The sequence below is a fragment of the Anopheles coluzzii genome, chromosome 3 (assembly GCF_943734685.1).
Source record: "Anopheles coluzzii chromosome 3, AcolN3, whole genome shotgun sequence".
Taxonomy (NCBI): Eukaryota; Metazoa; Arthropoda; class Insecta; order Diptera; family Culicidae; genus Anopheles; species Anopheles coluzzii.
This window is the reverse complement of record NC_064671.1, coordinates 22,648,439-22,664,026: the sequence shown is the minus strand read 5'-3', so window position 1 is coordinate 22,664,026 and position 15,588 is coordinate 22,648,439. Positions and strand designations below refer to the sequence as shown.

The 15,588-nt window shown below is 44.6% G+C and overlaps 2 protein-coding genes across 7 annotated transcripts in view; one reads left to right on the top strand and one right to left on the bottom strand.

The window, feature by feature from the left end:
* LOC120954768 (probable nuclear hormone receptor HR3) overlaps nucleotides 1-15,588 on the bottom strand; it is a 509,904-nt gene that overhangs the window by 143,824 nt on the left and 350,492 nt on the right. The gene's annotated exons all lie outside the window — the stretch shown is intronic.
* Nucleotides 12,279-15,588, top strand: part of LOC120958727 (uncharacterized) — a 28,826-nt gene continuing 25,516 nt past the window's right edge. For 4 of the 6 annotated variants that reach the window (XM_040381711.2, XM_040381710.2, XM_040381708.2 and 1 more), the window contains exon 1: nucleotides 12,672-13,169. The gene's annotated coding sequence lies outside the window, so the exon portion shown is untranslated. Of the gene's footprint in view, nucleotides 12,539-12,671; nucleotides 13,170-15,588 lie in introns of those variants that run through there. The other 2 variants (XM_049610206.1, XM_040381705.2) reach the window with 2 other exon arrangements.

Sequence of the window (15,588 nt, the reverse complement as noted above, 5' to 3'; positions counted from 1 at the left end):
CCATACAAAACCACACAAAAAACTAGCCTGCAATTTTCAGTCTAGAAAATTTTAGCCTAAAAGTTAGAAATAGATTCGAGTACCTAATCGAAAACACGGTTTTGTTTACATTTATCCCAAGGTGCATTAAAGAGATCAGGTGGTGAAATCTAGAATCAAAGTGTATGTAGTCCAGGTGGTCTCATAGCATTTTTTCATAACCAATTTTGAACATCACTTTTTGAAAGAACGAGTGAAAACTTTTGCTCCAACGAGCTTTCTAGAGGCTTGACAAATACTCAAAACACTCTAAAAATCTTCATTCAGAAGCAGAAGCGATAAAAATCAGCCTTCTAAATTCATACACCTTGAGATAAGCCCACCTGTATATTATACTCAATTAGATAGCTGCTCGAAAACTGCTATACAATGCAAACAGCTGACAGGCTGAAAATTCAGCCTACGAAATTCAAACGGAAAGGGCCCCAGTAATCACTATTTTGTACAATATTACAATGGATTTATTCAATCGACCAGGTTTGAAAACATGAGATCAATATAAAATTAAATGTTAAAAGGACGCAAAAGCACATCAAGGTAGCCGCTGATAAATTATTCAATAAAAAAATAATTTTCTAACTTTTGATTTTACATAATTCAAAAACAACTTTGTCTATGTCTATACAGACTCTATGTAATATGATACAGACCAAATTTGTTTTTAATTTCGTGCTTCTAGTACAGTGCTTTTCAACCTTTTTGCAGCTTTTCTTCCCATGTAGTGTGCATGTGGGATTTCATTTCCCCATCACAAGTTCATGAGTGGGGAGAGCGTGTGTCAACTCATGGTATATTTAGCAAAATTTTGATCTAAAATTCCCTAAAAAAAATAAAAAATCTCCCCTTAGAGGGAATTCCCCACAGCTTGTAAACCGCTGTTCTAGTACAAGCGAATAGAAGGCTATTAGGCTAGCTATTAGGCTAGATTCTTTTGGTATATTCTGTGATTTGGTTTTTGATTGCATGCTTAAGTGATTCCTTTTTATTAATTTAAATAATCAATCTAAAGTTCCTGTAAGATCAATTGTTTCCTAAGATTCCTAACCTGTTTCTTTTTCCTTATGCATTTCCTAGGTAACACTCCTTACATTTTCTTGTATAATCGTCGTACCCATGCACCAGACTATCTTTGGGTGCAATCGATTGTTATCACTGTATATAACAATACTTCTTCAACTTGTATGATCATTATTATTATTATTTATTGTTTAATCTTCAACGGGCCGTATGGCCTAGATAAGTAACAGTAGATAAAAAAATTACATAGAAAAAAACAAGATTTGTATCGCAATTCACTATGGCCACGGCAGAAGCCGAAAACGTTCCTTGAAGCAATGAGTTGAGATGTTGAAGTCGAAGCAATCCAAAACAGTGTTGAAAACAGCCGACATGCGGAACATAGAACGCAAACTTGAATCAAGAAGAACGCCCAGATCTTTGGCATGATTTTGCCGATTAACTGCAATGCCGTCCATGAAGAAGGTACCAGTAACTGGGCTCCTGCATCGACTAAAAGACACACAGAAGCATTTCTCGATGCAGATAGTCAGTCCATTGCGCTTGCACCACGAACAGAAGATTTCGATGCAGTCTTGCAGGAATATACAATCACCATGCCAAGCTGCTCGAAACAGATGAAGCTGTAATTAGCATACAGCGCTTAGCTTTATTTTATAGCTCAACGAAGCCTCAACATCTGGACCGAAAATTTTGACCTGCTAAACCTAGCGCCTACCTGTCACTAAAACTGTCTCTTGTCAACAAGCTTTCCTGACGAGCGATTTGTTGGCCTTTTTGTACACAATGCCAAAGAATCAAACTTTCTCCCCGGCATCGTTCACCTTGAGCTGCATTTTCCTGCATTGGAACATGCATCAACTGCTCGTGTTTTTATTTTAGAATGGATAACATCAGCTCTACACAGACTCTTCAATTCAGTTCCGAACTTTCTTCCCAACCGGCGGTGCAAGAGTTGCCAATTCAAACCCCAGCCGCTCTGTTTCAAAATAAACGCTTTTCTCTCCACCGAAACACCCATTGTCTTGTCAGTGGTTACGCGGGAGAGTAACCGTGGTCTCCGCCGTTACAGCTGTCAAACGCGCGAAAACAGCCGGGCACGTTTTCTGAGCCGCGCGGCGCAAGCTGCCCTGATAAATGTTTTATCGAACGCCACAAATCTCCGGCCGCTGGACGCTTTGCGTGAAGGAAATTGTTTGCAGCGAAAGGGGAATGTGGTGTGAGATCGGTTGTTTTGTGTTTTTAGCTCCAGCTGCATTTGCATTTATCACCGCGTGCGCTATAATTCTTCCGCTCTGCACTACATTTCGGGCCTCGACCCAATCCGCAGTGAAAGATGGTGCCGTGAAGGGATGAGCGATGGCGACGAATGTATGCCAAATTTCACTTTCACACTGCCCCCGGACGATCGGCACACGCGTAAGTGTGTCGCGCGTGTGCGTAGGAAGCATGCAGGGAAAATCAATAGTCCCTCCGTCCTCCGCCGTCGAGTGTGGACGTGACTCTGCGTGGTGGAAGTGACGTTTCGATTTGCTTCATCGTCATCTATTTCTCCACCGTGCCACCCTTATTCCCCCCAGCGGGATGAAGTGGACGATAGAGAATGGGAAGCACTATTTGCACTACTTTCTTCGCTGGAGCATGCGTCGCGGAGCGATTATGAAATATACTTGGCCGGTCGTTTTTTTTTCCTCCGTAACTTGTCACAGTGCGGAACAAGCTGAAGCTTACATACGCCAGACGCGTGCTCGTACCAAGTGCGTACGCGCAGTTGTGGGGCCTGCGCCCCTTTTCGGAAGCATTGTGTAACCTTTTGTCACCGATTTTGTGTGCGATGAATAACCGATCGAGTTAGCCAGGGAGCACTGGGGGGGTCTGTGGTGTGTGTGTTTGGGCGTAACTGGGGTGCAGTGATTACTGTGCTTGCTCTCGCGCACGAAACGACACACTTTTCGTGCATAATGGAAGTGCACATAACACACATCGAGCGGTTGTGATGTTGTGCAGACGGGGCTTCGTTACACGATGTAGGGACTATGTTATAATCCTGATGCATTCAAATACACCAGTGACATTAATGTTGATGAGTTATTGTTTTAATGAATAGTCCTTATTGATTGATTGCTAGTTTCTAGTGTATTGTGAGTTTTGAATTTGCATTACATGCTCATTTGGGGGATAGTTACCTGGTCCTATCGTTACTTCTGTACAAAAATGATTCTTATATGATTCTTATATGGGATGTGACATTTGCTCGTGATAAATGATAACTTCAATTGAAACCGATAAAAGTAAAACATTTTGCAACAATTTAAGCTGTATTTGAAATGCTTTCTAGGAAAAATTTATTTAAAATATTTAAAATTAACACTAAACACTATTATTATCAATAATCTAAAGACTATTATGTTCAACAACCTACTCGTTATCTCTGCCTTAAGTCGTTGTCAATGTTACAATATCTTTTAGTTGTAAAAAATAGAATAATTCAATTTATTTTACTACTTGTCATTTCACACATAGTTTCGAATTACTCCCTGGAATTATTGCCATTGTCCCAGAAGATTTGAAACATTAGAAAAATTATTAGAAAAATTGAAAGTAGCTCATTAAATTGTGAGACAATTTATTACGCGATGCATCTTCCAAGATTCTTTGGTGCTGTGTTCGAGCATGGAGCGTAGAGGAGAAGGATGAACCACGAGCTTGCTGAGCTGTACGGCGAACCGAGCATCCTGACGATGGCGAAGGCTGGCACAAGGTGTATGGACATTAAGAGGTGAAGTGCTTCAGAGCAAATTGACATTTCACGACTTGAAATATCAATACTGGGGGCTCCGAAACAAAATTGGGAAGCACTGGATGGGGGTATAGAAAATTGTATGCGATTTGATATAACAATACTCAATGATGGCGCCCGGAAACGCTAAACCTTCTTAATAAACACACCTTGGGCCGGCAGGATACGATGGCTGGGGCATATCATGAGGATGCCGGACTCATGCCCCACCAGATAAAGCCAGTACTGACGAAGATCGGGTGTCTGCATGGATGAGAGGCTGCAGCCAGGGACTGAGCATCCTGGAGAATTACTGTTGACCGGGCCATGTCACATCGACGTGCTCTATCGTGAGCAGGCCAACAAAAGAGAGAGAGAAATCGTGTTACAAATCCAAAACAATTCGGAAATCATACAAAAAATCCACGGGCAACAACCAGAAAAGTAATGGTAAAACGTTTATTTATATATTTTTCTAATAAAATAGTACTGTTGTTCATGTCTTTAGGTAAATCTACATGAAGCAAAGAATAATTTAACTTATTTTGAATTAAATCCCAGTAAGAGTAGTATAATAGAAAGGATTGTTATCGGTGAATAAAGTGACATAATATCAGGAAGTTAAGTGTTCAAAGTGTTCAATGATGAATTAAGCATTTATTTTCTTTTAGAGACTTCTGGTTTATTGTCTATACACTGATTTTTACACATCAATACTTTGCTAATGTTTGTTCCCTCTTAGTACATGGGCTTGATTTTTGGTATTTTAAGTGTGGGTTAAACCATCGAAATCAACTTTACTCACCTTACCAAAGATTCAAGGACATGCGAGTGGTATTTCCATGAGTCGTTGGAGAAACCAAAAATGTCCTTCAACGTGCATTGTACAAAAGCGTTATTATGTTCAAGTCTCAAAAGAAAGCATAGGAATGTGAGAGGTGGCGTGTTATTATGACTGATTTTACACATTCTCGACACTAAAAGAAACGCAGCAACATTGCTCACGGAGATTGCTTCACCATTATTATTATTATTTTTTGGTTCGTAATTTTCTCCGCACATTTTATTGACACCTCGCGGGCGGCGAACATACAATTTTGCCTCCACTTTCATTAGCTGCTGTTGTTTCAACGATTCCTTAAAAAAACACACACACACGCTCGATGATTATTATTTTGTTTTATTACCGATTACAGCAAGCTCGTTGCGGTTGCGCACAGCTACGCACTTTCATTTGATAACCTTTCACCCAAACCGAATCCGTGGCCGTGGCGCAGGCCTGTAATGGCATTGAAATAAAAACTGTCCCTCCGTGTGCCCAGGCACACACGGGAGCCGGGTTGCATTCCCATTTTCCCCCCCTGCTCAGAGCCTTATATCCGGCTAGCGGGTAATGCCGCTGCCAGGAGAGTAAAGTTTAATGAGACAGGATGGCGATCATGTTCCGTCGCGTCGTTCACAGCAATTCACAATCCATCGCAGGGGGAAAAAGTGAAACGGTACAAACATAAACTGATGTGGTGGCTTCCAAATCGACTGATAATTACCGTAACCCACCAGTATGCCCGGGCGAGTACCCGCATCCTTCCACCGTCCGCCCGCTTGCGGTGGCGACTGGTGACGGCCGTTTCGGTACTGCAGTCGACTTAACGCCAGTTGCCAATCAAAATCGAATTATTTTCATATGACCTTTTGCCGGTGGACAGAAAGGAGAAATTTAGGCAGGACTGGCAGAAGCTGTGTGCGTGTGTGTGTGTGTTTGTCTGTGCCGATTCGTTGCGCTGCTTTCTGGCGGTGACGGTTTGCCTGCCCCATGTTATCCTATCCCGAGAAACCCCGAAAACGCGCCGCACACCGGACACGGTCCCAGACAAGGAGAGAAAGGAAACGGCTCGCTCGGTTCGATCTTTCGTCGCCTTTCGATCGTTTACTTTCGATATTAAAATGTGCCGTTTCGTAACGACTGAAGCGACGGCCATTTGTTGTTGGGGAGACCTTTTTTTGTCAAGCTCGGCGTTATTTTGCTTGTGGTTACAACCGTACACACATGGGAGTTTTGCTTTTGTTGTTTGTGTTTGCAGTGAATCGTGCAACAAGGAAGACGAACAAAAAATGCAAGCGTTTATCCCACTCGTTACGGTCTGTTTCCAAACGAGTGCCTCTTCTGTGAGGCATCGTAAGTGACCAATTTTGTGCATGATGAAGGAGATGCTAAAACACAGTCGTTCAGCTAAAGTACCATAGAAAATACAGGAAAAATAACAATGTACCAACAAACACGGAAAAATCTGTATGAATACATCAGTCTGTGAAGATTAAGCATTGCATATGAAGAGATGCAATTGTTGAATCGATTTAAGTACAAAACTCTCACAAGCTACGAAGTTTTCAAGGAGCACAACAAGCATTTTGTCCGGAAGTATAATGATTCGCATAATGCATGAGGAATGTTTTGTATTTTGAATTTTCCTAGCTTGAGTTACATAGGTATCCTAGTGAGCAGGAACACTGGCTCCCAACAGGTCTCTATATATACTAAGGAATAACTTCCCCTTAATGAACTTGTTAAGGACAGTTGATACATGCAGTGAAAATGTGCTGCTGTGGAATCAACTTGGACTAGCCTTGTCATACCAGACAACCAATACCAAGACTAAGGAGACATGTTAGGTCCAACAGGTGACAAGATGACATGGTTTGTCTTTAAGATCTAGATCGTGGATCCCTAAACTGTTCAGCTCGCTAGTCGCATCGCTTCAAAAAAAAAGGTCGTTTAGGGCCATTTTGAAACTACCATTACGTGAGCGCTAAATGTAATTTTTGATAGAAAATACTAAGTTAATATGTCGAATTTTTACAGCATTCTGTTAGTGATGCTTGATTTTCGTCTGTAAAAAGTATAAGTTGAAATTTCGATTCAACTAGTCAACAAAATTGACTATTCATTTTAACCTTTACAAAGACATCCTGGGGCACATTATAGACTCTCTAGGACCTCTGATCAAGATCAACGAAACGGATCTCGACAAAACAGTATTTTAAGAGTTGTTGACCTATTATGCACCAGAACAAATCTACGCAACTGTTGTAGAAGTAACCAATAAGCAAGTCAGAAGTTATTATTTCATTCCTGCTGCTTAGATTTAGACTTTACCCAAAGTTTTAAGCCCATTATCAGGCTTGATTTAAGAATAAATACACTGTGCTTTGACAGACTTTCATACTAAAATAGTATGTTTTTCTACCATTTATTATTACTTATTAGTTTTATTATACATTAATAAATTTCTTTAAATATTCAAATGTTTTTATTTTGGATTTAAATATTCACTCTTCATCAATGCCAACAAATCACTGGCTCCATCCGTTTAGGACGCTGCCAAAAAGCCAAAACTGTTATTGCTGCTGCCCGTAACTCTTACTGCAGATTGTCACCGATACGCACCCCGTTCCTTCCGTTTTGCGTCCGGATTTCCTGACATGAGCGTGAAGAGTTTTCCAGGGTAGCCTGTTCGATGTTTCTTTGTTAAAAGACTTAACCCACTCCACCCCACCCACCAACACCACGGCCGAAGCGGGTAGAAAGTGCACTTGGGAACCACGTCCGATTACGCAGCGTAATAAAAGCTGGAATTAAACGCCACTCGTCGTCACCTTTCGCGATGCGCTACCGGCCCCGCGTAGAGAGGGGGCGTTTGCATTCAATGCGTCGCACCGATTATGAAGGCCAAATCCGCTATGGGAAGCGCCGTCTGGCCGGAGCGAAGGGGCAAACAACAAAAAAAGGGTGAAAAATGATACAATACCGTTCCATATCTTCCATCGGCGGGTTTGCTGCTCTTGCTTCTGCTTACGTTGGTCGGTGGTACGGTGATGAGATGTGCGAAAGTGAAATTGTTTTTCTTTCATCCTTTTGTTGTATCATTGTGTGATGCCTCTCCGCTAACCGTGTTGGGCCACCGATTTAGGGTTTGAGTGTGGGGCGTTTTGTTGTTGTTTTTTTGTTTCCATTTGTCTGGCCATTTCTTTTCCGCCAGCCTCATGCAATATCTGATTCGGCGTTTGATTTTGTTTTCTCCCCCTCTTGCGGCCGTGTTGCAGTTTTGATGCTGGGTGTTACTTTTTACATTAGCAAACGTTTGTTTGGTCTTTCACTCGGCACCTGGCTCGGCTTGCTCGGCCGAACGGTTTTGGTTCGCTATCCATTTTAATGAATTGTTTAAGCGGCCTGGCGTCGATCGTTTATCGGCTGTATGGGAGTTTTGTTTTGGCAGACGGTTTCGTAATCAGTTTAGTTGTTGTGTGTGAATTAGTCATACTTGTCGTACTGCACGGTGCTGAAAGCTTGAATAACGCAACCTAATGCATTTGAATTACTGTGAAATAATAAAAAAAAATTGAGGAGAAGAAAGAAACGATCGAAAACGAATCTTTTATCAAACATCCACATACGGTGAGATCGTTGTTTTTGGTACGATCAATCAAAATAATAATCCAACTTATTTTTCCCATTAAAAAAGGATGAAAATAATGACCCTCCACCGCTAAGTGCATGCCACTTTACTCTACCATTGTGTTGCATCTAAACACTTTCCTTTGGTGTGGTTTAATAAAAAAAGCCCCCAAAAAAAAAACACACAGCTTATTGATCTTACTTTTTATCTCCACCCTTCAGCTGTCGCGATAACCGGTCGCACGGATGTACATCTTTTTCATCAAATAGCTCCGATCAGTTTCCCTCTCAACGGAGCAACCGGTAGCCGCTGCTTATCTAATCGCTCATCGTCAAAAACCGATCAGACCGATCGTAAACTAATTAGTGATGGATTCATCTGCTGGTTCACCTTCCCGTGCGCAACGGCAACAGCGGCGCAAGCGAGGAAGCACTAAAGCAAACGCTTTCCAGAGGTCGTTTCGGAAGCGATCCATACACTTTAAACTAACCACAAGCTTTACAGCTTGTAATATACCCATACATGCACTCCACACACAAACACACACACACACACTCAAGCTTCGCTGGCAATTTGTTTTAAATGGAGTGGATTACGAAAAACAAGAAAAAAATGTGGAAATTTTGATGAAACCATTCATTTCGCTTTTTTTATTCCCCTTTTGTCTGGGGACGGCGGCAGAGCAGAGCAAACCACAAACCCGGAGATTCGGACACTCTCGCCTCACACGCATGCAAGCAAACACATCCTTGATGAGATCTGGGAAGGGTGAGCGAATGTTTGGCAAAGCGGTGAGTCTGTGGGGCGCTCCCCCCACTGCTGCTGCTGCTGCTGCGGCGCATTGCGAAAGTGAAAATTTCCCATCTCCGGCACCGGGCGCTGTTTGGCGCTGGCGTGATAGTAGGTCAATAGTTTCCAGGTTACGGATATTTTGGAGGGTTTTTTTGCTGTTGTTGTTGCGTTGCGTTCAAAGCTGTTGAAGCTGTTTTGTGTGTGGTTGCAGATTTTGGCGCTTAAGTCGGTATAACATCATCCGCGCCAAGCGCCGACCATGGTTTGGGGTGATTTGCTTATTCTTTGTTTCCCCGCTTGCTTATCTTCTCGCGAGCGTGCTGATTCATCAACCGATGCATCATGCTGAAGTCGAGCAAGCTTCTCCCAACTCAGTTGAACCGGATTTGGTGTCGACAGGCACGGTACGCTATAATTCAACCGCTCGACAAAGAAAGATACGAGCCACAGTGTGTGAGATCTTTCGGCCGGGGTTCGTCGCTTGCGCGTTAAGAGCAAAAGTCTTTCGTCGCCAAGGGACGGTGCTATGATCGAAACAAACAAAAACCCATCTCCCATTCCACAGAATGCGGGTACCGTTAGTTTCGGTGTTGATGAACTCAAGTTCAAACACTCTTTTGAGTGGCCAGCACGAGCCAATGATCGCTTGATTGCCTTTCCCAGCCGAGTCATCAATTCGCTCTCGCTCTGTTAGAATGAAGGGTATTTTTTTGGACGGGAACTCCCTGCCCGTAAACGTAAGCGATTATTCTCGATCAACCCTTCGGTCCGTTAATCTTTCCTTTCTTTTGTCACTTTCGCCGTGAAGCTTCAGCAATGGTCTTGTGTCACGGGCGTTAACTCGCTGTGTCGAAGGCCATCCCCGTTAAAAGTACTGCTGCTGCTGCTGCTTATGGTAGTCAAATTTAATGCCGCTTCTTTGTTTTCTCACCGATGTTGCGAGCTGCTTGGCCGTGCGTTTCATCTTTCCGTTTTCACTTTCATCCCAATTCTTCCCTGCACTGCGTTAAGCTGCTGCGCTGATGTCATTCCGTGCGCTCACCCCCGCACGGCTAGCACCCGAGCCGTTTTGCGTCCCACCACAAATTGTGTAACCCGAGAAAGTGTTTCCACGTGTGTATGCGAGGGGGTGATTGGTAAAATGTCGCTACGAGAGAGAAAAAAAAGCCTTCACCATTTCCACGGCAAATGCGAGCCACACACAGGCACATCCACTACGGTGGAGGGCTTAACACAAAGATCACAACCCCCACACAGCTCCACACACACACACACACACGCCTTGACCCCGTGTGCTCTCTCTCTAGCTTACCAACCCGCCACGCCACGAACATGTTTTGCCCGTCAAGCCATCGCCTGCCAGCTGCCTCCGCTTCCGATGCCATGCCGGGACGGGCCGGCTCGTTCGCATTGCTTCCTGCCCGCCTGCTTTTCAGCTGTTTCAAACTTGAACTAAACCTTGGCTGCCCAGAAGGGAAACAGTTGTAGCAGGGCGCGCGCGCGCAAGGATGGCAAACACTTGTGTACGCGCGCAACAGGTCCATTTCACTTTCCATTGCCATTGGGTTTCGGGTTGGGTTGGCTTGCAACATGATCGACCGCTGCACAGATACGTTCGTGCGTCCAAAAACGGTGCGTCCCAACATCATCGCCATCACGGTATCGTCGAGCGGGGTTCGGTTTTTCGATTTATGATTTCAAACCTCAACCCTAACCTGTACGCACACACACACATACACACGTGCGTTTATGAGTGAAGCGAGCGGGAAGAGAAAGATTATGCAATGTCGTGTCGATGGAGCGCCATCGAACCGGCTGATAAGCGAGGAAAAGAAAGTGGACGGACGAGCAGGTTCGTCGCTTTGTTTAGGGGAAGGAAGCTATTACCGCATCGTCTAAGAGGCCCGTGCGTCGTTTGGACCGTTTTTTATTTTTTATTTTGATCGATTACACTAAACCCCTGCGTTCGGTTCCATAGAGGAAAAACAGGTTCTTCCCTTTATTCAGGACGACTTAACCAAAAAAGATTTTACCGTACGCTTCCGACTTTGCTCCATGCCTTTTGCTCGGTCCTCAGTTGAATGGCATCGAAACATTGCTTCCGTTTGCTTGTTAAAATTCCACCCCATGGCCAGCGCAGGGGAAGGAAATGTTACAGTACGCGTTATCAACACACACACACACACACACACACACCGTGTCCGATTGGCAGCCTACCCAGCTGTGAACCATATCAGTGCCGATACGGTTGTGTAAGGAAGTTTTCCAAATCTCGTACCAAAACGAACACAAAACCTGATTCCAACCATACTTTACTGGGTTTTTTTTTCTCTCGTGTGTAGGTGGTGGAAAGCGAGCGGAAGTGCTTTTCGGAACGGATGGGGGTAATCTTACACCGCTACCACTACCTTTTCTTCTCCACCTATTTTTCCGACATTTTTCCCCGCACCGAGGTTTGTAGCAGCAAAAGAGTTGTAGTAACCAAAAAAAACGAAAAGAAAAGGAAAGAAAAACATGCGTTTTTCTTACGCGGCCTCGCAGCTCATTGCTTCCAAGATGCAACGAGAGAGAGTGAAAAGGAGAGCACTGGCAAAGAGAGCCTTCGTTTACGGTACGGGTGCACGGGTTGGGCAAACACAGGCGGCTGGGAGAGTTTGGGGAAAGCGGCGGGCTGGCGATGAAAGCGAAGGTGAAAAATGGAAAGAAGAAAGAGCATCTTTCGCTTTCAGGCACACAACAGTTTATTGCACCGTCACGATCACACTGGTGGAGGTGTTGTGGTTGACTTCACTGTTAGTGTGTGTATGAGTGTGTGCGCTTGAGTCGTTGCTTGTGTGTGTTTGTGACGAAGGGGAGTCCGATTCGTTGTGCGTGCGCGGTGGAGCACTTGGAGCCGCCTGTCACGTGGAGCGAGCGAGTGCTTCGAACCGAACGGGTGTTGATGCTTGATTTTTCTCTTGTTTATGCTTTAAAGCAGTGTGGTGGAAATGAAAGAAAGAGATTGCATTGCGCGCGTGTCTCGTGGCTAGGTCTTGTGGTGTGCCCCATGCAAACAGCACATGCAATCGAGGGAAGAAGTGGAAGAAAACTAACTCCACCAGCGAAAGAGAGAGAGAGCAAGAGGGCGAGCAACTAAACGAAGGAAAAAGTTCCAAGCCGAAGAAAACAGCAACACACAAACACACACACTTCAAATTCACCATTTCTTCGTCGAGCGAAAAAGGGAGAGAGCGTGAAGGTTGTACTGATCGCAGCCGCCCCGCGATGCTGAAGGTTGTACATTTCTCTTCCGAGTTCGGGGCGGGGGGATTATGTGCTTACGGCTTCGGCAGCGACTCAGCAGTCTCCCATCTACTACCACCCCATTCGGTGCTGTTCGGTGTGCTCGCGCTACTCACTTACGCACTCGGGAGTTTTTGTTTTGCTGCTCCTCCTAGCTATTGTTTTACATACTTCGGTAGGATATTGTTCAGAAAGTTGAGTGAAGAAAAAAGCACATTAGTGAGCAAAGTCCTGCTGGGAGGATTTGAATTGTGCGTGAACAGTCGGCGGTGTCTCGGGGGAAACGGTGCGGAACAGGGAGGGGGGGGGAGATTAAGGATGGGGAGTGTATTACTTAATCTCTCCTTTCCCCCTTCCCGCTTTGTTGACCAATGCAATGCACCAGCGGAGCCCCTTCCAGCGGCAATGCAACCGGAACACTTCCACCTCCCGGGCAAAGGGAAGGGTTACGCTCGCCGGCCAGGAGTGGGAGTCAGCTCAGCTGGCGACGTCTCTGGTGGACACTGTACACTTCCCCTTCCCCATTGCGGTTGGAGGAAGGGGAGGTGGCGAGGGGGGGAGGTGAGCGGTGGTGAAGGCTCGCAGCACGGAGGCCCCCGGATTACCTGCGTTTGTTTTATGGTTTATCGTTCAGTTAACGTCGAGTGGTCCGTCAGTGATGTACTGTAGCTAGGTGAACGATCCGTGCGCGGCGTGTCGTATCCCATCTCAGACGGAGACCCAGTGTGCCTACGAAGTGTGAACACACATTTTGGGGTTTAGTTTTTCGTTGTTTCTGCTCCGGTTTTGTTTGTTTCGAAGTAAGCGTGAGTGTAATTTTTGTTGTTTTTTTGTGGTACCGCAACGAGTGAAGGTTCGTCGTCTATTCGGCTGTTGAAGTCTTTTGTGCAGAATTGTGATCAACAATGATTGGCTCGGGGATTTCAAGTGAATGGATACATTTGTGCATGGTTTTTAAACATTTTTATGTTTACAATTGTTGATTGGATTGTGTACATAGGTGTTTGTGTGTGTTTGGTGTCTGTAAATAGCCAACAAATGCTTCGAACAGTGACTTGAGTGAACATAAGAGTGAATCTAAATACTTGTAGTTATAAAGCATGCGTGTGTAAATGTGGTAATAAATATAGAATATAGAATCCAGGCATAGTGAAACACAACAAAAAATGGAAGACAAGTAGTTGTTTGGTGCTTAAACCCGAAAACAATACGTGAAATGTGTGATTATTCAGCAAACAAATGGATTAAAACAACCTGCATAAAATGAATTGAAAACAAACAAATGCAACGGATTAACTACAATTAAGTGAATGCATGGTCGTGTGCTGCTCAAGAATCGTGTAGAAGCTAGTAACTTTGCACGAGTCTATTGATTGATATTCAGCAGTAATTGAAGTGATTTTATTTATTTCGTCTATCAGTTTTCAACTACTTGGGGTAAGACAGCAATCATTTATGAAAGGATAATGGATGGGTTTAATTATTGGACTTTTCCTGCCGTAATTCCTGAGCTTTTTTTATACACGTTTATATTCTGAGGAGATGAACGAGTAGTCAAACTGAGTAGATGAATGATGGTAAAAATGTTTGTTTAAAAAAAAAAGTTCAAAAAGACATTGTTGTGCATTTAAAAACACTGGAAACCCTTTCAAAAGCTTCAATGCGCCTGTTTTCATCCAAGTTAAGCTGCAAGCAAACGCTCACAGTCACACAGCATTTGCTCGTGAAAACCTACGCCGAGGATCGATTGTGCTACACATTTTGCGCTGCCTCGGTACCTCGGTTGAACCTTTCGGCGACAGTTCACTTACTCTCCTTTCGATTTTTGCTAATGCACTGTGAGTGAAGAAGAAAACAAAACGGGGATGGGAGTAGTGGGAGGAGGAAAAAAAAGCAGCCACATTTTAAACCGGCACGAGGCGTGCGGAATGTGCGGATTAGCTGAACGAACGCCCATTGTTGTACGCGGCTGTGTATTGCATGTACATTGGCAGAGGGCGGGAAGGCAGCAGAAGAAAGGTAGAAGAAAGAAGAAGAAAAAAACAGAGCAGGGCAGCGTTCGCGTTCGGAAACGCTATCGTTACATTTCACTAGTTTCACTTTTTCCAATGGCGTGGAAAGTTCGCCGTCCAGCCCTAGCCTAGACTAAACATGAGTGCGAGTGCCGGCGTGTGCAGCGTAGAGCACTGCGTTTTCTTGCCATCCTGGCGCGTGGGTTGTCGTTGTTTTGCCTTTTTTTTTTTGCTTGGTTGTAAGCCGAGCAAATCCTAAAGTCAAGGTAAAAGCGAACGGGCTTAAGCTTGTTTCGAAATGCCCACGAGAGATGCTCTAGTTCGGATGGCAATTCTTTACGTCGTAAGATCACATCGCAAACATTTGATTCGCACGATAAGCTACATCTAGCGACATTGATGCTAGATCTTGTTGATAGACGTACAGTTCCAATCGTTTCACTAGCCAAACCTTCAATTAGACGTCGCTTCATACCCAGCATTGCTGATCTAGAGGTTTCGACATACTTTATTTTTTCACTGCCACAGATTGGCATCATAAACTGCTCGTTTAAAAAAAAACACGCTCAAAGAATAAGGTGCAATATGGTAATTGAGAGCGCGCGAGAGTGCGTGAGAAAGTGATGTTCATCTGCACCGGCGATCCCATTGCGTTCATTTTTGTGAGGCGTGCACTAAAAGCGTCCAATGCGAGGCCAACAGCCAACACGCGCGACGACAATGGCGATCTTGACCGTCCCATTAGCCGGCCGATGGTATTGTTGCACACCGAGTCGCACCAGCCAGTGCCAGCATCCTTCAAAACCATCCCCAAAATACCAGTGGCCATGGCCTGAACGAAGCTCTACCCGATGTCGGTGGCTAAGATCTTAACGTTTATCGTTTGCCAGTGCGTGAGAAAACCCGAAGCCTCAAACCAGTACCAGTAGGAATTGGTCCAGCCCCTTGTTTGTCGGTTTCGGAATTGCACAACCGACGAGCTGCACCCTTCAACAAAGATTAAACGACAAACTAGCCCCATCTTCAGCTAGACCGGACCAAACCATTGCCCGTGTTGAGCAACGGTTAAACGCTCGCGAACGCATAATTGCCGGACGTTGAGCGGTCCGAGCTTTTTGTACTCAAACAAAAAAAAAATATCACCCAAACCGGCCCCAACCGGCAACCGGTGCTGCTGCTGCTGCATTTGGTACGCCCGTACGCGGTGACAAGT